General features: G+C 58.7%; 1 pseudogene; it reads left to right on the forward strand.

Annotated features, from left to right (window-relative positions):
• Window positions 1–21152, forward strand: part of LOC132086043 (zinc finger protein 271-like) — a 244089-nt pseudogene that overhangs the window by 117924 nt on the left and 105013 nt on the right.

The raw sequence follows: 21152 nt of genomic DNA on the forward strand, positions 1-21152 counted from the left end.
CATACACAGGAGGGCAGCGCTGGGCTTGGTTTGGAAGCTGGGAGAGTAGGGTCTGAGCCCAGTGCTCATGGTGATGCTCTCTTCCTCCTGCATTCTCTTGATGAATTTCCAGACAAGCTGTAGGAGAAGGGCAGGAAGCCGGGGATGTTGCATGGAGCGCTGCAAACGCGGTGCTGGGCTGAGCAGGGACAGAAGGCCCAGCCCAGGTGAGGGTGGCTGCAGGTACCTGGGCTGTGCTGCGGAAGCGGCCACGGCTGCATTCCTGCTCTTGTGTGCGCTCCAGGGCTGCATCTGGCAAAGAGCGAATGCAGCCAGAGCTGAGGGGCTGTGGGAGAGGCCGGAGAACACAGCCCAGCCCTGAGCTCCCCAGGCAGGGAGAGCCCCGGGATGCCCCAGGGGATGGAGCAGGGCCACTGCGTCGGGTCTGTCCATGGGCATTTCCGTCCTGTCCATGGGCATTTCCTCTGGGGATTGCATGGCATGGCCTGGCATGGCATGGGGCCAAGCTGGCTGCAGGCACCAGTCCCACAGTCAGGCTCTGCCACTCACCCTCCTGCGGTGGATTGAACGGCACCACCTCCTGGGTCTCCTGTGATGGGGCAGCTCGTGGGCCTTCTTCCTCCTCCTCCACCCAGGCCATCTTGGGCACTACCGGGGGTCTCTGCTCCATAGCTTTGACTGGGTTTGGGGCAACTTGCAGGAGAGATGCCTTGGAAAAGCTCCAAGTCACCAAGTCCTGCAGTTGTGCCTGGAAGGCACCTTCAAGAGAGAAGCCTCAGGAAGGCTGCAGGACAGCAAGTCCTGCACTCGCTCTCAAGGGCTCCTGCCACAAGGACAGGAGACTCCTGTCAAGGATTGTGGTCTGGCCTCGAGGGCACCTGCAGAAAAGAAGCCTCAGGGAGACCACGGCTCAGCAAGTCCTGTGGTCTGGCCTCGAGCTCAGCTGCAGGAACAAGGCCTCGGAAAAGCTCCGGGTGGGAGGCGAACGAGCGCGCTGTGCGGGGGCTCCTCACGGCACCGCTCTGTCCCGTCCTGTCCCGTCGCGTGCTCCGAGCACTGTGGCCTGCTCTTCTCACCGGCAGCTCCTGTGTCACCACGTGTCACAAAGGGCCCTTGGACACCCGGTTCCATGTCACAGTGACTGTGCGGCACCGTGTCACCAAGGGCCCTTGCACACCCTGCCGCCTGCCCTGGGGCCGCCCCCAGCCCAGCCAAAGTGGCCCAGGCTGGACGGAATGCCTGGCCCCAGGTGTCTAAGGCAGCCCGACAAGATCTTTAGGAAGGGCTCAGAGCATCAGCAAACGCCGCCTGGCTCTGCCGGCTCAGTCCTTTCCCCATATCTTTCCCTGAGAGCATTTGAATTTCTAAATGAGAATCATTTGAAGGGAGGGGATTTACATTTTCCATTTCAGAGAAGGCTTCTGCCTTCCTTAGCAGACATGTCTCTCTTCAAACCAAGACAATTGCTTATCATTTTGCAGATGTGCAGTTGCTGGGCAGCCCCGTTTTACACCAGGGACCTGGAGAACCATTCCCAGCAACTGGGAAAATCCTAGGTGGTCCATCCACCCATAGATGAGGTCTCCAAATTTGCCCCAAAAGTGGGTCCAGCTTTTATAGGCCAAAAAGAGCAAGTCCAAGTGTCCTGATGATATTTTCAGCCCAGAAAGCCATGCTGCTGATGGCACACTTCTCAATCAGCAGGGGACACAGCTAGGCAAAAGCCCAGACCTCTGCTGGGAGGCTTTCTCCTCAAACACCCTTCAAACAAGCCTCCATGCAAGTCAGTTGGGAAAGTTTCTTCAAATGATCCATTTCTGGCATAGAACTACACAGGGTTATGTGAAAGATTCTAAAGCAGCTGCTCTGGAGTCAAAGAGTCAGCACTAAGAGTCCCTGTCATCTATTTGTAGCTCAATCACACTTTGGGGGAGTTGAAGGAGTTTGGAACGAGCTAGAGAGCGGACCTCTGAGTGTTTGAGATGATGCCATTGCTTTTTCTTCTCTTCTACATAGACAGGAAGGGTGAGTTTGGCTCACATCCCCACCGCATGGCTCACAGGGCCGCAAGACTTGTAGTTACGAGAGCTTTGAAGGATTTCTTGGCCAAGAAGACACGGCCAACAAGGATCATTTTGTTTTGCACCCAATCCTTCAATATTTCGTCTTACGGACTCATGCTCTCGGAGTCTCTAGCTGGTCAGAGTGACCCCAGATGAGTTAGAAAGTCTCTTTTCCCAGCCCGGCGGTACAAGAAGGAGTCAGAGCTCTTCATTTCTCGGTCTCAAGGTTGTTTATTGTATCTTATCTATACAATTCTTTCTCCTGTCCTGCCGAGGTCCGCTCAGCAAGACAGTCTAAGGCACTCTGCCTCCCCCGGGGCGGTGTTATCTTTTTATACTAAAAACAACTACGTGTACAATATTTGCAGTTACTTTCCAATACCTATCATCTACGTTAGACAGTGAGCTTCTACTCTAAACCAATCTAAAAGTGCCAACATCACAGCAGAAGATGGGGGCCAAGAAGAAGAAGGAGAAAGGCTGGACATGCCCAGAGTCCTCCATCTTGCCCCCTGAAGCCCCATTCTAAAAACCCCCCAAATCAATTTTTCCACTCTGTGATAAATTCACTATCATTCTACTTAAACTTTTGTGGCTTGTCATTCTTCCTACAAGGTTGGTAATTGTTTTCTCCAAGGGCTAAATCAAAGGCACAAGGGTCTTGGGCTCTGTGTCAAAGTCTCTGAGCCCTCTGACAGGGTCTCGAGTCTTGCAGGGCAGCCAGAGGAATTTCCTGGGTTCCCACATCATGCTACAGTGTAAGCCTCCTTAGCCAATCATGCTATGACACACAAACCTACAGCACTGCATCCTAAACTTCTTGTTAGTTACCATTGTAACTACTTTGATTTTTTCTAGATCTTGAACTCTAAATCTCTTACTTTTCCTCCACTTCAACTTTCCTCCCTGTGTCTCTGCTATAAACTAGAAATCCGCACTCTTGCTTCTAGCACCTAAGTTTGGGAGCCCTTTCCAAGGTCTCCGATCAAATCCTGTGTTTAATTCTAAGCTTTGCTGACAAGACCAAAGGTCTGAGATTTCCCTGCATTTGGATTTCCAACAACACTGATGCTGTTAATTCCAGAGTGCCCGTGATGCGTCTTGCAAGTCAACGCTGGCAGGAACAAGGCGGCTGCTGGGGGGCTGCCTGTGGCCTCTGATAGCCCATTGCTCAGGGCTTGCCAGCGCCCCAGCCCCTCAGAGGCTGCCCCAGCCCAGCCAAGCTGCCCGGCAGCAGCGCCGCAGCCTCACCGCAGCTCCAGAGCAGCCCCATCCAGAGGCACCTGGGAGCCCTCAGCAAGGCAGCCAGCAGCACACGGGCACGAGGACACACATGGCGCTTCCTGCCTGGCACAGGGCTTGTGGCCATCTCCAGGCACCGCTCTGGCAGGGATCCCCGCAGCCCCGGCCCCTGCCCAGCCGCTCTGTGGGCAGCACAAAGGCTTCAGCAGAACCACCACAGGCCAAGGGGCTTCTGGCCATTTTCCCTGCAGCACTGCATGCCTGGGCAGCTGGCTGAGTGCAAGCACCCTTTCCCCCCTCCTCCCCTATGCCCCACGGACCCTGGGCAGCAAAAGAAAGATCCTGGGAGTCTGTTTATTGGAACACATTCTATATTTACATCGTAAAGGAAAACAAAAGAAGAAATTAACAGTCTTGAACACAAGGAAAATCCCTGCTGGCTCAGGGCCCAGCAGACAGAGCCTCTGGGATCATCTCTCCATAGAGCTCCAGCAGCAGAGGCGGCCAAGCCCTGAGAGACCAAGCCTTTTTTTCCACGCCCTGCGGAGCCGATCTTCCAGGTCCTCCAAGATGGAATATCGAATTGTAGCTTCTGCCCTGAGAATGTGTAAAGTTTGAAGAGCGAGGCCTCTGACAGAAAGGCTGATGTCATCTGCCATTTCTTCAAGGGCTGCAAGAGAGAGGAACAGAATCACAGTCAGACACCAGATCGGCGGGGAGCCGAGGAGAGCCCCCAGCCAGGGCCATCCCAACCGGCTCTTGCCATGGCCAGGAGGGAGCAGGGAGCAAGTGGATCAGCCCGAAGCTGCTGGTCACGAATGGCCCACGTGGCCCTGAAATCTCGGCCCACGGCAGCAGAGCTCGGCCCACGGCAGCAGAGCCCTTCGCAGCCGGGGCAGGACTTGCAGCTCCTCCTGGCAGTCCCTGCTGTCAGCCCGCTGCCCTCACTCACCAGTGCAGATCTGCTGCAGCTCTTGCTGCTGCCCCCTCAGGTGCCGCCCGGCCATGCCTGTGAACACAGAGCCTGTCACGGCCCCAGCGGCACAGCTCCCTGCCAGCGCCGCTGCCGGCGCTGTGGCCACACGGGCTGCTGGCCCGGCAGTGCTCAGCCGGGCCCTTGCCGCACGCTGCCGCCCCAGGGCACGGCTGCCAGAGGACGGCAGCAGCAACGCCCAGGCCAGGCGGGGCTCCACGGGGCCGGGCCCGGCTGGCGCTGCCGGGGCAGCAGGCGGGGCCGGGGCCGAGCTGCGGCGGGCCGGGCCGGGGAGGGAGCCCGGGCTCGGGACTCACCCATGAACCTGATGGCCGCCTCTCGCAGGGGCTCCTGTGGGCTCCGCAGGTAGCGCAGGGCCTGGCGCAGGTGCTCGGCCGCTCTTCTCCTGTCCTCTGCCAGCTGCAGAGAGTGGCAGGAGTGAAGGGTTGGCGCGGGCTCAGCCCCTGGGCCGGGCGCTGCCTCCACCCCGCCCCGGCCTCCCCTGCCCGCACAGCCCTGAGGCGCGGCCAGCAGTCGCTGGCCAAGGGCTTCCGAGAGCAGGGGACAGAGGGCAGGCTGCTGCCCGGGGAGCCGCGGTGCTGCCCCGCCGGGCCGGGGCTGCATGGGCACCCGGCTCAGGCCCACGGGAGCCTGGAGAAGAACCCGCGCGGCCTCTGGCTGCAGCAGCAGGCAGGGGCACAGTTGCCCGGCCTGCACAGTGAGCACTGCCCTCAGGGCCCTTCTCCAGGCTGAGGATTCTTGGCTGCTCTTACCAGGCTCTCGCCGAACCTCCATATCTCATCCACCTCTGGCATTTGTTCGAGATTCCTTCTCTTCAGGAATCTGGCTGCAGAATGCAGTACTACACAGGAGGCCTGGAGAGCAGCAGAGATGCACAGATGGCCCCACAGGCCAGGGCACAGGAGCATCCCAGTGCCACAGCCTGGAGGAGGCTGCAGCCTGCAAGGTGCCAAGGCAGGAGGCAGCCCAGCCCCTTCCCATGGGGACAGCAGCCGGCCACAAGTCCTCACCTCAGCAACCATCTGGTTTTCATCATGGCAGTGGAGGTAGAGTGGGACCAGGCTCTGGCGCACGTGGGACTTCAGGGCCTTTCTTCCATCTTTGCTTAATGAGTCCAGAATCTCTTGAAAGACACACATGGAGCTCAGCTGCACCTGGCTATCATCCTGTATGAGAGGAAGGGCAAAAGACCTGAGCATCAGCTGCTTCAGGCCCCCCAGGGCACAGGCCTGCATCTCCACAGGGCACCAAGTGTCCGGGCAGCAGCCAGTGGCCGTGGCTGTGGACACAGAGCCTTACATGGTCAAAGAGTGGCAGGAGTGCCTCAGCCAGCTGCAGGGCAATGGGGGTGGGTATTAGGGCACCATCATCCAGGAGCAAATATCTTAAAAGAAGAATGGTCATCCCAATCATGTCGCTATCATTTTCCTGCAGGAGCTCCACAAGACTTTCAGTCAGGCTCCACATTTTTTCAGCCTGTGTGGAACACAAGTTTGTGAAAGGCCACCCTGCTGCCGCAGGGCCCAGAGGCCAAAGGCCTGTCCCGAAGCACTGGGGCAGCTGAAGCGGGAGGCAGGAGAGCTGGGAGCAGCTGCCTCAGCGCTCGAAGCCCAGGCAAGGCCAAGCGACTGCGTTGCCCAGCCCCACGCTGCCTGCACGGCTTCAGCCACTGCCCCCTTCTCACCATCAAGGGATTCTTGCCCAGCACTACGAGGCCTCTGAGTGCCAAGTAACGCCTGGCCCTGTGCTCGTTCTGCAGGTTCTGTGTCATGATCTCTAGAACACTGTCACTGCATTCCCTCATGTCCAGGCACTCGAGGACCTGAAAGGCACAGGGCAGTGACAGGGAGCCGGCCGGCAGGAGCTCGGAGCTGCACAGGGCCGGGCCCAGGCAGCAGCACAGGGCACGGGCACCGTCCTGGCAGCTGTGCCTACGAGAGGCCAGAGAACTGGGAGGCAGCTCAGCCAGGCAGCACTGGCCTTGAGGCTCACCTCCACAAGGAACGCCAGGGCAGGGAAATCCCAGTACGGCATCTCTTCACCGAGCATAGCAAGCAGGTAGAATGCAATCCCGGAACAAAAGTGTATGGCTGAATGGCAAAGTATCCTGACGAGAGGAAAAGGAAACAAGACCCTGAGCCAGTGGGGCAAACCTCTCCCAGGAGAGACTCACAGAGTCCTCATCTTTCCCCACCACCTTTCCAGCCAGGGGAGCTGGCCCACTTGGGAGTTGGTTGCTCATGGGCACCCTCCTCTGCCAGCCTTTTCCAGTGTGCTTGGCCGTCCCTCAGTGACAAGGCCCTCTGGCCCATGACCACGGTGACTTTGTGGGACACCCTGGGCAGAGAGCACAAATGTCAGAGGCAGTGGAGAGAAGGGGCTCTCACCTGGCCAGCAGAGCCACGGCAAAGTGGTGGGTGTCAAGAGAGAGCAGCGTGTCCCAGCCACACCTGCGTTCCATTGCCACCACCACATCCTCACAGCGGACAAGGCAGAGCAGGGACTTCAGGGTGCGCACTGCAAACCTGTGTGCGCAGCAAAGCCCAGGTCACACTGGCAGCACTGGCTCCTTGGCAGGCCACGTGGCAGGATCAGGAGGAGTGGGATGGAGCACCTGTTGGGGCTGGTGGCAAGGCCGTGCTCTTGCTGGCATGCCTTCCAGAATGGATCGACCTCCTCTGGCATATCCAGAGTGCTGAAGAACACTTGGAAGAGGAGATGCACAAATAGGCGGGGGAAATACACCTTTAATATCCGTGGCAGACAGGGCACCTGGAGGATCTTCCACATCACCACGGTTGCCTGCAAAGGACAAAGCCCCCCGAGACAGCGCTCAGTGCCGAGGTGTGCGTGTGGCAGGGCCCGTGCGTGGCAGGGAGAGGCCAGGAGAGACCTTGGCAGGGGGAGCACGGGGCCTGGTGGGCCTGAAGCTGCCCCTGGGCCAGGTTTCAGGCCCAGGGGCCTGAGGCAGGCAGATGCAGTGGGGGAAGGAGGATGGAGAGCTGCTGGAGAGGCGGCCTTGGGTCCAGCAAAGGCCAGTGTCAGAAACTCACAGCCAGGGCAAAGACACCAGTTTCGTCCCCATCGGAGGTGCACGTGCTGTGCTCTGGCCAGCTCCCCAGCACATCCAGAAGGATCAGCTGCGCCAGCTCCGCAGTCCTGGCTGAGCCCATGATGGTCTTCCACATGGCCATGGCAGCTCTGCGGGGTCAGAGCTCTGTCTCAGGGGTGTCTCAGACACAGCACCGGGGGGAGCTGAGCTGGCTGCCAGTTCTGCCTCTGCCCACTGGCTCTGGCCAGCAGCAGCCAGGCAGCCCAGCCCTGTGGGCACAGAGCCCTGAGGGGCAGGGAGGGAGCATGGCAGCAGGCTTGGGGGCTGACATGCCAGGGCTGGGAAAGGCAGCAGCCAGAGGGCCTGGGAAGTCTCTGTTGGTCAGACAGAGGCCTGGGACAGTCTGTACAGGGTGTTGCGCTGGGGAGGCCTGAGCCCTGTGGGCAGGTGGGCCCCATACCTGTCACAGGATGGGGCCACACGCAGGAGCGTCATCACTGCGTCATCTGGCTGTGCTTCCGTGAGATCCAGCAGGGCCTCGTCCAGCCTGTGCTCAGCACAGTCATTGGCCAGGAGCCACTGGTGGATGAACCTCACCATGGCGGGCACCTGGATAATTGGGTAACAAGCACCAGGAGACTTGGAAAGCTGCCAGAGGGAGCAATGTTCCCAGCTTCCCCAGAGAAGTGCTTCCCTTCCCAGCCCACTGCCATGTGGCCCCAAAGGCTCACAGCAACCAGCATTGCTTGGCTTGGGAGGCCAAGCAATTCCTGGGAGGATCAAACCCTGCCCACAGGCTGCTTACTTGGTTTGGATAGTAAAAATTTTCCTCTACAAGCATACACAGGAGGGCAGCGCTGGGCTTGGTTTGGAAGCTGGGAGAGTAGGGTCTGAGCCCAGTGCTCATGGTGATGCTCTCTTCCTCCTGCATTCTCTTGATGAATTTCCAGACAAGCTGTAGGAGAAGGGCAGGAAGCCGGGGATGTTGCATGGAGCGCTGCAAACGCGGTGCTGGGCTGAGCAGGGACAGAAGGCCCAGCCCAGGTGAGGGTGGCTGCAGGTACCTGGGCTGTGCTGCGGAAGCGGCCACGGCTGCATTCCTGCTCTTGTGTGCGCTCCAGGGCTGCATCTGGCAAAGAGCGAATGCAGCCAGAGCTGAGGGGCTGTGGGAGAGGCCGGAGAACACAGCCCAGCCCTGAGCTCCCCAGGCAGGGAGAGCCCCGGGATGCCCCAGGGGATGGAGCAGGGCCACTGCGTCGGGTCTGTCCATGGGCATTTCCGTCCTGTCCATGGGCATTTCCTCTGGGGATTGCATGGCATGGCCTGGCATGGCATGGGGCCAAACTGGCTGCAGGCACCAGTCCCACAGTCAGGCTCTGCCACTCACCCTCCTGCGGTGGATTGAACGGCACCACCTCCTGGGTCTCCTGTGATGGGGCAGCTCGTGGGCCTTCTTCCTCCTCCTCCACCCAGGCCATCTTGGGCACTACCGGGGGTCTCTGCTCCATAGCTTTGACTGGGTTTGGGGCAACTTGCAGGAGAGATGCCTTGGAAAAGCTCCAAGTCACCAAGTCCTGCAGTTGTGCCTGGAAGGCACCTTCAAGAGAGAAGCCTCAGGAAGGCTGCAGGACAGCAAGTCCTGCACTCGCTCTCAAGGGCTCCTGCCACAAGGACAGGAGACTCCTGTCAAGGATTGTGGTCTGGCCTCGAGGGCACCTGCAGAAAAGAAGCCTCAGGGAGACCACGGCTCAGCAAGTCCTGTGGTCTGGCCTCGAGCTCAGCTGCAGGAACAAGGCCTCGGAAAAGCTCCGGGTGGGAGGCGAACGAGCGCGCTGTGCGGGGGCTCCTCACGGCACCGCTCTGTCCCGTCCTGTCCCGTCGCGTGCTCCGAGCACTGTGGCCTGCTCTTCTCACCGGCAGCTCCTGTGTCACCACGTGTCACAAAGGGCCCTTGGACACCCGGTTCCATGTCACAGTGACTGTGCGGCACCGTGTCACCAAGGGCCCTTGCACACCCTGCCGCCTGCCCTGGGGCCGCCCCCAGCCCAGCCAAAGTGGCCCAGGCTGGACGGAATGCCTGGCCCCAGGTGTCTAAGGCAGCCCGACAAGATCTTTAGGAAGGGCTCAGAGCATCAGCAAACGCCGCCTGGCTCTGCCGGCTCAGTCCTTTCCCCATATCTTTCCCTGAGAGCATTTGAATTTCTAAATGAGAATCATTTGAAGGGAGGGGATTTACATTTTCCATTTCAGAGAAGGCTTCTGCCTTCCTTAGCAGACATGTCTCTCTTCAAACCAAGACAATTGCTTATCATTTTGCAGATGTGCAGTTGCTGGGCAGCCCCGTTTTACACCAGGGACCTGGAGAACCATTCCCAGCAACTGGGAAAATCCTAGGTGGTCCATCCACCCATAGATGAGGTCTCCAAATTTGCCCCAAAAGTGGGTCCAGCTTTTATAGGCCAAAAAGAGCAAGTCCAAGTGTCCTGATGATATTTTCAGCCCAGAAAGCCATGCTGCTGATGGCACACTTCTCAATCAGCAGGGGACACAGCTAGGCAAAAGCCCAGACCTCTGCTGGGAGGCTTTCTCCTCAAACACCCTTCAAACAAGCCTCCATGCAAGTCAGTTGGGAAAGTTTCTTCAAATGATCCATTTCTGGCATAGAACTACACAGGGTTATGTGAAAGATTCTAAAGCAGCTGCTCTGGAGTCAAAGAGTCAGCACTAAGAGTCCCTGTCATCTATTTGTAGCTCAATCACACTTTGGGGGAGTTGAAGGAGTTTGGAACGAGCTAGAGAGCGGACCTCTGAGTGTTTGAGATGATGCCATTGCTTTTTCTTCTCTTCTACATAGACAGGAAGGGTGAGTTTGGCTCACATCCCCACCGCATGGCTCACAGGGCCGCAAGACTTGTAGTTACGAGAGCTTTGAAGGATTTCTTGGCCAAGAAGACACGGCCAACAAGGATCTTTTTGTTTTGCACCCAATCCTTCAATATTTCGTCTTACGGACTCATGCTCTCGGAGTCTCTAGCTGGTCAGAGTGACCCCAGATGAGTTAGAAAGTCTCTTTTCCCAGCCCGGCGGTACAAGAAGGAGTCAGAGCTCTTCATTTCTCGGTCTCAAGGTTGTTTATTGTATCTTATCTATACAATTCTTTCTCCTGTCCTGCCGAGGTCCACTCAGCAAGACAGTCTAAGGCACTCTGCCTCCCCCGGGGCGGTGTTATCTTTTTATACTAAAAACAACTACGTGTACAATATTTGCAGTTACTTTCCAATACCTATCATCTACGTTAGACAGTGAGCTTCTACTCTAAACCAATCTAAAAGTGCCAACATCACAGCAGAAGATGGGGGCCAAGAAGAAGAAGGAGAAAGGCTGGACATGCCCAGAGTCCTCCATCTTGCCCCCTGAAGCCCCATTCTAAAAACCCCCCAAATCAATTTTTCCACTCTGTGATAAATTCACTATCATTCTACTTAAACTTTTGTGGCTTGTCATTCTTCCTACAAGGTTGGTAATTGTTTTCTCCAAGGGCTAAATCAAAGGCACAAGGGTCTTGGGCTCTGTGTCAAAGTCTCTGAGCCCTCTGACAGGGTCTCGAGTCTTGCAGGGCAGCCAGAGGAATTTCCTGGGTTCCCACATCATGCTACAGTGTAAGCCTCCTTAGCCAATCATGCTATGACACACAAACCTACAGCACTGCATCCTAAACTTCTTGTTAGTTACCATTGTAACTACTTTGATTTTTTCTAGATCTTGAACTCTAAATCTCTTACTTTTCCTCCACTTCAACTTTCCTCCCTGTGTCTCTGCTATAAACTAGAAATCCGCACTCTTGCTTCTAGCACCTAAGTTTGGGAGCCCTTTCCAAGGTCTCCGATCAAATCCTGTGTTTAATTCTAAGCTTTGCTGACAAGACCAAAGGTCTGAGATTTCCCTGCATTTGGATTTCCAACAACACTGATGCTGTTAATTCCAGAGTGCCCGTGATGCGTCTTGCAAGTCAACTCTGGCAGGAACAAGGCGGCTGCTGGGGGGCTGCTTGTGGCCTCTGATAGCCCATTGCTCAGGGCTTGCCAGCGCCCCAGCCCCTCAGAGGCTGCCCCAGCCCAGCCAAGCTGCCCGGCAGCAGCGCCGCAGCCCCACCGCAGCTCCAGAGCAGCCCCATCCAGAGGCACCTGGGAGCCCTCAGCAAGGCAGCCAGCAGCACACGGGCACGAGGACACACATGGCGCTTCCTGCCTGGCACAGGGCTTGTGGCCATCTCCAGGCACCGCTCTGGCAGGGATCCCCGCAGCCCCGGCCCCTGCCCAGCCGCTCTGTGGGCAGCACAAAGGCTTCAGCAGAACCACCACAGGCCAAGGGGCTTCTGGCCATTTTCCCTGCAGCACTGCATGCCTGGGCAGCTGGCTGAGTGCAAGCACCCTTTCCCCCCTCCTCCCCTATGCCCCACGGACCCTGGGCAGCAAAAGAAAGATCCTGGGAGTCTGTTTATTGGAACACATTCTATATTTACATCGTAAAGGAAAACAAAAGAAGAAATTAACAGTCTTGAACACAAGGAAAATCCCTGCTGGCTCAGGGCCCAGCAGACAGAGCCTCTGGGATCATCTCTCCATAGAGCTCCAGCAGCAGAGGCGGCCAAGCCCTGAGAGACCAAGCCTTTTTTTCCACGCCCTGCGGAGCCGATCTTCCAGGTCCTCCAAGATGGAATATCGAATTGTAGCTTCTGCCCTGAGAATGTGTAAAGTTTGAAGAGCGAGGCCTCTGACAGAAAGGCTGATGTCATCTGCCATTTCTTCAAGGGCTGCAAGAGAGAGGAACAGAATCACGGTCAGACACCAGATCGGCGGGGAGCCGAGGAGAGCCCCCAGCCAGGGCCATCCCAACCGGCTCTTGCCATGGCCAGGAGGGAGCAGGGAGCAAGTGGATCAGCCCGAAGCTGCTGGTCACGAATGGCCCACGTGGCCCTGAAATCTCGGCCCACGGCAGCAGAGCTCGGCCCACGGCAGCAGAGCCCTTCGCAGCCGGGGCAGGACTTGCAGCTCCTCCTGGCAGTCCCTGCTGTCAGCCCGCTGCCCTCACTCACCAGTGCAGATCCGCTGCAGCTCTTGCTGCTGCCCCCTCAGGTGCCGCCCGGCCATGCCTGTGAACACAGAGCCTGTCACGGCCCCAGCGGCACAGCTCCCTGCCAGCGCCGCTGCCGGCGCTGTGGCCACACGGGCTGCTGGCCCGGCAGTGCTCAGCCGGGCCCTTGCCGCACGCTGCCGCCCCAGGGCACGGCTGCCAGAGGACGGCAGCAGCAACGCCCAGGCCAGGCGGGGCTCCACGGGGCCGGGCCCGGCTGGCGCTGCCGGGGCAGCAGGCGGGGCCGGGGCCGAGCTGCGGCGGGCCGGGCCGGGGAGGGAGCCCGGGCTCGGGACTCACCCATGAACCTGATGGCCGCCTCTCGCAGGGGCTCCTGTGGGCTCCGCAGGTAGCGCAGGGCCTGGCGCAGGTGCTCGGCCGCTCTTCTCCTGTCCTCTGCCAGCTGCAGAGAGTGGCAGGAGTGAAGGGTTGGCGCGGGCTCAGCCCCTGGGCCGGGCGCTGCCTCCACCCCGCCCCGGCCTCCCCTGCCCGCACAGCCCTGAGGCGCGGCCAGCAGTCGCTGGCCAAGGGCTTCCGAGAGCAGGGGACAGAGGGCAGGCTGCTGCCCGGGGAGCCGCGGTGCTGCCCCGCCGGGCCGGGGCTGCATGGGCACCCGGCTCAGGCCCACGGGAGCCTGGAGAAGAACCCGCGCGGCCTCTGGCTGCAGCAGCAGGCAGGGGCACAGTTGCCCGGCCTGCACAGTGAGCACTGCCCTCAGGGCCCTTCTCCAGGCTGAGGATTCTTGGCTGCTCTTACCAGGCTCTCGCCGAACCTCCATATCTCATCCACCTCTGGCATTTGTTCGAGATTCCTTCTCTTCAGGAATCTGGCTGCAGAATGCAGTACTACACAGGAGGCCTGGAGAGCAGCAGAGACGCACAGATGGCCCCACAGGCCAGGGCACAGGAGCATCCCAGTGCCACAGCCTGGAGGAGGCTGCAGCCCGCAAGGTGCCAAGGCAGGAGGCAGCCCAGCCCCTTCCCATGGGGACAGCAGCCGGCCACAAGTCCTCACCTCAGCAACCATCTGGTTTTCATCATGGCAGTGGAGGTAGAGTGGGACCAGGCTCTGGCGCACGTGGGACTTCAGGGCCTTTCTTCCATCTTTGCTTAATGAGTCCAGAATCTCTTGAAAGACACACATGGAGCTCAGCTGCACCTGGCTATCATCCTGTATGAGAGGAAGGGCAAAAGACCTGAGCATCAGCTGCTTCAGGCCCCCCAGGGCACAGGCCTGCATCTCCACAGGGCACCAAGTGTCCGGGCAGCAGCCAGTGGCCGTGGCTGTGGACACAGAGCCTTACATGGTCAAAGAGTGGCAGGAGTGCCTCAGCCAGCTGCAGGGCAATGGGGGTGGGTATTAGGGCACCATCATCCAGGAGCAAATATCTTAAAAGAAGAATGGTCATCCCAATCATGTCGCTATCATTTTCCTGCAGGAGCTCCACAAGACTTTCAGTCAGGCTCCACATTTTTTCAGCCTGTGTGGAACACAAGTTTGTGAAAGGCCACCCTGCTGCCGCAGGGCCCAGAGGCCAAAGGCCTGTCCCGAAGCACTGGGGCAGCTGAAGCGGGAGGCAGGAGAGCTGGGAGCAGCTGCCTCAGCGCTCGAAGCCCAGGCAAGGCCAAGCGACTGCGTTGCCCAGCCCCACGCTGCCTGCACGGCTTCAGCCACTGCCCCCTTCTCACCATCAAGGGATTCTTGCCCAGCACTACGAGGCCTCTGAGTGCCAAGTAACGCCTGGCCCTGTGCTCGTTCTGCAGGTTCTGTGTCATGATCTCTAGAACACTGTCACTGCATTCCCTCATGTCCAGGCACTCGAGGACCTGAAAGGCACAGGGCAGTGACAGGGAGCCGGCCGGCAGGAGCTCGGAGCTGCACAGGGCCGGGCCCAGGCAGCAGCACAGGGCACGGGCACCGTCCTGGCAGCTGTGCCTACGAGAGGCCAGAGAACTGGGAGGCAGCTCAGCCAGGCAGCACTGGCCTTGAGGCTCACCTCCACAAGGAACGCCAGGGCAGGGAAATCCCAGTACGGCATCTCTTCACCGAGCATAGCAAGCAGGTAGAATGCAATCCCGGAACAAAAGTGTATGGCTGAATGGCAAAGTATCCTGACGAGAGGAAAAGGAAACAAGACCCTGAGCCAGTGGGGCAAACCTCTCCCAGGAGAGACTCACAGAGTCCTCATCTTTCCCCACCACCTTTCCAGCCAGGGGAGCTGGCCCACTTGGGAGTTGGTTGCTCATGGGCACCCTCCTCTGCCAGCCTTTTCCAGTGTGCTTGGCCGTCCCTCAGTGACAAGGCCCTCTGGCCCATGACCACGGTGACTTTGTGGGACACCCTGGGCAGAGAGCACAAATGTCAGAGGCAGTGGAGAGAAGGGGCTCTCACCTGGCCAGCAGAGCCACGGCAAAGTGGTGGGTGTCAAGAGAGAGCAGCGTGTCCCAGCCACACCTGCGTTCCATTGCCACCACCACATCCTCACAGCGGACAAGGCAGAGCAGGGACTTCAGGGTGCGCACTGCAAACCTGTGTGCGCAGCAAAGCCCAGGTCACACTGGCAGCACTGGCTCCTTGGCAGGCCACGTGGCAGGATCAGGAGGAGTGGGATGGAGCACCTGTTGGGGCTGGTGGCAAGGCCGTGCTCTTGCTGGCATGCCTTCCAGAATGGATCGACCTCCTCTGGCATATCCAGAGTGCTGAAGAACACTTGGAAGAGGAGATGCACAAATAGGCGGGGGAAATACACCTTTAATATCCGTGGCAGACAGGGCACCTGGAGGATCTTCCACATCACCACGGTTGCCTGCAAAGGACAAAGCCCCCCGAGACAGCGCTCAGTGCCGAGGTGTGCGTGTGGCAGGGCCCGTGCGTGGCAGGGAGAGGCCAGGAGAGACCTTGGCAGGGGGAGCACGGGGCCTGGTGGGCCTGAAGCTGCCCCTGGGCCAGGTTTCAGGCCCAGGGGCCTGAGGCAGGCAGATGCAGTGGGGGAAGGAGGATGGAGAGCTGCTGGAGAGGCGGCCTTGGGTCCAGCAAAGGCCAGTGTCAGAAACTCACAGCCAGGGCAAAGACACCAGTTTCGTCCCCATCGGAGGTGCACGTGCTGTGCTCTGGCCAGCTCCCCAGCACATCCAGAAGGATCAGCTGCGCCAGCTCCGCAGTCCTGGCTGAGCCCATGATGGTCTTCCACATGGCCATGGCAGCTCTGCGGGGTCAGAGCTCTGTCTCAGGGGTGTCTCAGACACAGCACCGGGGGGAGCTGAGCTGGCTGCCAGTTCTGCCTCTGCCCACTGGCTCTGGCTAGCAGCAGCCAGGCAGCCCAGCCCTGTGGGCAGAGAGCCCTGAGGGGCAGGGAGGGAGCATGGCAGCAGGCTTGGGGGCTGACATGCCAGGGCTGGGAAAGGCAGCAGCCAGAGGGCCTGGGAAGTCTCTGTTGGTCAGACAGAGGCCTGGGACAGTCTGTACAGGGTGTTGCGCTGGGGAGGCCTGAGCCCTGTGGGCAGGTGGGCCCCATACCTGTCACAGGATGGGGCCACACGCAGGAGCGTCATCACTGCGTCATCTGGCTGTGCTTCCGTGAGATCCAGCAGGGCCTCGTCCAGCCTGTGCTCAGCACAGTCATTGGCCAGGAGCCACTGGTGGATGAACCTCACCATGGCGGGCACCTGGATAATTGGGTAACAAGCACCAGGAGACTTGGAAAGCTGCCAGAGGGAGCAATGTTCCCAGCTTCCCCAGAGAAGTGCTTCCCTTCCCAGCCCACTGCCATGTGGCCCCAAAGGCTCACAGCAACCAGCATTGCTTGGCTTGGGAGGCCAAGCAATTCCTGGGAGGATCAAACCCTGCCCACAGGCTGCTTACTTGGTTTGGATAGTAAAAATTTTCCTCTACAAGCATACACAGGAGGGCAGCGCTGGGCTTGGTTTGGAAGCTGGGAGAGTAGGGTCTGAGCCCAGTGCTCATGGTGATGCTCTCTTCCTCCTGCATTCTCTTGATGAATTTCCAGACAAGCTGTAGGAGAAGGGCAGGAAGCCGGGGATGTTGCATGGAGCGCTGCAAACGCGGTGCTGGGCTGAGCAGGGACAGAAGGCCCAGCCCAGGTGAGGGTGGCTGCAGGTACCTGGGCTGTGCTGCGGAAGCGGCCACGGCTGCATTCCTGCTCTTGTGTGCGCTCCAGGGCTGCATCTGGCAAAGAGCGAATGCAGCCAGAGCTGAGGGGCTGTGGGAGAGGCCGGAGAACACAGCCCAGCCCTGAGCTCCCCAGGCAGGGAGAGCCCCGGGATGCCCCAGGGGATGGAGCAGGGCCACTGTGTCGGGTCTGTCCATGGGCATTTCCTCTGGGGATTGCATGGCATGGCCTGGCATGGCATGGGGCCAAGCTGGCTGCAGGCACCAGTCCCACAGTCAGGCTCTGCCACTCACCCTCCTGCGGTGGATTGAACGGCAGCACCTCCTGGGTCTCCTGTGATGGGGCAGCTCGTGGGCCTTCTTCCTCCTCCTCCACCCAGGCCATCTTGGGCACTACCGGGGGTCTCTGCTCCATAGCTTTGACTGGGTTTGGGGCAACTTGCAGGAGAGATGCCTTGGAAAAGCTCCAAGTCACCAAGTCCTGCAGTTGTGCCTGGAAGGCACCTTCAAGAGAGAAGCCTCAGGAAGGCTGCAGGACAGCAAGTCCTGCACTCGCTCTCAAGGGCTCCTGCCACAAGGACAGGAGACTCCTGTCAAGGATTGTGGTCTGGCCTCGAGGGCACCTGCAGAAAAGAAGCCTCAGGGAGACCACGGCTCAGCAAGTCCTGTGGTCTGGCCTCGAGCTCAGCTGCAGGAACAAGGCCTCGGAAAAGCTCCGGGTGGGAGGCGAACGAGCGCGCTGTGCGGGGGCTCCTCACGGCACCGCTCTGTCCTGTCCTGTCCCGTCGCGTGCTCCGAGCACTGTGGCCTGCTCTTCTCACCGGCAGCTCCTGTGTCACCACGTGTCACAAAGGGCCCTTGGACACCCGGTTCCATGTCACAGTGACTGTGCGGCACCGTGTCACCAAGGGCCCTTGCACACCCTGCCGCCTGCCCTGGGGCCGCCCCCAGCCCAGCCAAAGTGGCCCAGGCTGGACGGAATGCCTGGCCCCAGGTGTCTAAGGCAGCCCGACAAGATCTTTAGGAAGGGCTCAGAGCATCAGCAAACGCCGCCTGGCTCTGCCGGCTCAGTCCTTTCCCCATATCTTTCCCTGAGAGCATTTGAATTTCTAAATGAGAATCATTTGAAGGGAGGGGATTTACATTTTCCATTTCAGAGAAGGCTTCTGCCTTCCTTAGCAGACATGTCTCTCTTCAAACCAAGACAATTGCTTATCATTTTGCAGATGTGCAGTTGCTGGGCAGCCCCGTTTTACACCAGGGACCTGGAGAACCATTCCCAGCAACTGGGAAAATCCTAGGTGGTCCATCCACCCATAGATGAGGTCTCCAAATTTGCCCCAAAAGTGGGTCCAGCTTTTATAGGCCAAAAAGAGCAAGTCCAAGTGTCCTGATGATATTTTCAGCCCAGAAAGCCATGCTGCTGATGGCACACTTCTCAATCAGCAGGGGACACAGCTAGGCAAAAGCCCAGACCTCTGCTGGGAGGCTTTCTCCTCAAACACCCTTCAAACAAGCCTCCATGCAAGTCAGTTGGGAAAGTTTCTTCAAATGATCCATTTCTGGCATAGAACTACACAGGGTTATGTGAAAGATTCTAAAGCAGCTGCTCTGGAGTCAAAGAGTCAGCACTAAGAGTCCCTGTCATCTATTTGTAGCTCAATCACACTTTGGGGGAGTTGAAGGAGTTTGGAACGAGCTAGAGAGCGGACCTCTGAGTGTTTGAGATGATGCCATTGCTTTTTCTTCTCTTCTACATAGACAGGAAGGGTGAGTTTGGCTCACATCCCCACCGCATGGCTCACAGGGCCGCAAGACTTGTAGTTACGAGAGCTTTGAAGGATTTCTTGGCCAAGAAGACACGGCCAACAAGGATCTTTTTGTTTTGCACCCAATCCTTCAATATTTCGTCTTACGGACTCATGCTCTCGGAGTCTCTAGCTGGTCAGAGTGACCCCAGATGAGTTAGAAAGTCTCTTTTCCCAGCCCGGCGGTACAAGAAGGAGTCAGAGCTCTTCATTTCTCGGTCTCAAGGTTGTTTATTGTATCTTATCTATACAATTCTTTCTCCTGTCCTGCCGAGGTCCGCTCAGCAAGACAGTCTAAGGCACTCTGCCTCCCCCGGGGCGGTGTTATCTTTTTATACTAAAAACAACTACGTGTACAATATTTGCAGTTACTTTCCAATACCTATCATCTACGTTAGACAGTGAGCTTCTACTCTAAACCAATCTAAAAGTGCCAACATCACAGCAGAAGATGGGGGCCAAGAAGAAGAAGGAGAAAGGCTGGACATGCCCAGAGTCCTCCATCTTGCCCCCTGAAGCCCCATTCTAAAAACCCCCCAAATCAATTTTTCCACTCTGTGATAAATTCACTATCATTCTACTTAAACTTTTGTGGCTTGTCATTCTTCCTACAAGGTTGGTAATTGTTTTCTCCAAGGGCTAAATCAAAGGCACAAGGGTCTTGGGCTCTGTGTCAAAGTCTCTGAGCCCTCTGACAGGGTCTCGAGTCTTGCAGGGCAGCCAGAGGAATTTCCTGGGTTCCCACATCATGCTACAGTGTAAGCCTCCTTAGCCAATCATGCTATGACACACAAACCTACAGCACTGCATCCTAAACTTCTTGTTAGTTACCATTGTAACTACTTTGATTTTTTCTAGATCTTGAACTCTAAATCTCTTACTTTTCCTCCACTTCAACTTTCCTCCCTGTGTCTCTGCTATAAACTAGAAATCCGCACTCTTGCTTCTAGCACCTAAGTTTGGGAGCCCTTTCCAAGGTCTCCGATCAAATCCTGTGTTTAATTCTAAGCTTTGCTGACAAGACCAAAGGTCTGAGATTTCCCTGCATTTGGATTTCCAACAACACTGATGCTGTTAATTCCAGAGTGCCCGTGATGCGTCTTGCAAGTCAACTCTGGCAGGAACAAGGCGGCTGCTGGGGGGCTGCTTGTGGCCTCTGATAGCCCATTGCTCAGGGCTTGCCAGCGCCCCAGCCCCTCAGAGGCTGCCCCAGCCCAGCCAAGCTGCCCGGCAGCAGCGCCGCAGCCCCACCGCAGCTCCAGAGCAGCCCCATCCAGAGGCACCTGGGAGCCCTCAGCAAGGCAGCCAGCAGCACACGGGCACGAGGACACACATGGCGCTTCCTGCCTGGCACAGGGCTTGTGGCCATCTCCAGGCACCGCTCTGGCAGGGATCCCCGCAGCCCCGGCCCCTGCCCAGCCGCTCTGTGGGCAGCACAAAGGCTTCAGCAGAACCACCACAGGCCAAGGGGCTTCTGGCCATTTTCCCTGCAGCACTGCATGCCTGGGCAGCTGGCTGAGTGCAAGCACCCTTTCCCCCCTCCTCCCCTATGCCCCACGGACCCTGGGCAGCAAAAGAAAGATCCTGGGAGTCTGTTTATTGGAACACATTCTATATTTACATCGTAAAGGAAAACAAAAGAAGAAATTAACAGTCTTGAACACAAGGAAAATCCCTGCTGGCTCAGGGCCCAGCAGACAGAGCCTCTGGGATCATCTCTCCATAGAGCTCCAGCAGCAGAGGCGGCCAAGCCCTGAGAGACCAAGCCTTTTTTTCCACGCCCTGCGGAGCCGATCTTCCAGGTCCTCCAAGATGGAATATCGAATTGTAGCTTCTGCCCTGAGAATGTGTAAAGTTTGAAGAGCGAGGCCTCTGACAGAAAGGCTGATGTCATCTGCCATTTCTTCAAGGGCTGCAAGAGAGAGGAACAGAATCACGGTCAGACACCAGATCGGCGGGGAGCCGAGGAGAGCCCCCAGCCAGGGCCATCCCAACCGGCTCTTGCCATGGCCAGGAGGGAGCAGGGAGCAAGTGGATCAGCCCGAAGCTGCTGGTCACGAATGGCCCACGTGGCCCTGAAATCTCGGCCCACGGCAGCAGAGCTCGGCCCACGGCAGCAGAGCCCTTCGCAGCCGGGGCAGGACTTGCAGCTCCTCCTGGCAGTCCCTGCTGTCAGCCCGCTGCCCTCACTCACCAGTGCAGATCCGCTGCAGCTCTTGCTGCTGCCCCCTCAGGTGCCGCCCGGCCATGCCTGTGAACACAGAGCCTGTCACGGCCCCAGCGGCACAGCTCCCTGCCAGCGCCGCTGCCGGCGCTGTGGCCACACGGGCTGCTGGCCCGGCAGTGCTCAGCCGGGCCCTTGCCGCACGCTGCCGCCCCAGGGCACGGCTGCCAGAGGACGGCAGCAGCAACGCCCAGGCCAGGCGGGGCTCCACGGGGCCGGGCCCGGCTGGCGCTGCCGGGGCAGCAGGCGGGGCCGGGGCCGAGCTGCGGCGGGCCGGGCCGGGGAGGGAGCCCGGGCTCGGGACTCACCCATGAGCCTGATGGCCGCCTCTCGCAGGGGCTCCTGTGGGCTCCGCAGGTAGCGCAGGGCCTGGCGCAGGTGCTCGGCCGCTCTTCTCCTGTCCTCTGCCAGCTGCAGAGAGCGGCAGGAGTGAAGGGTTGGCGCGGGCTCAGCCCCTGGGCCGGGCGCTGCCTCCACCCCGCCCCGGCCTCCCCTGCCCGCACAGCCC

The sequence above is a fragment of the Ammospiza nelsoni genome, chromosome 35, assembly GCF_027579445.1.
Source record: "Ammospiza nelsoni isolate bAmmNel1 chromosome 35, bAmmNel1.pri, whole genome shotgun sequence".
NCBI classification, from domain to species: Eukaryota; Metazoa; Chordata; class Aves; order Passeriformes; family Passerellidae; genus Ammospiza; species Ammospiza nelsoni.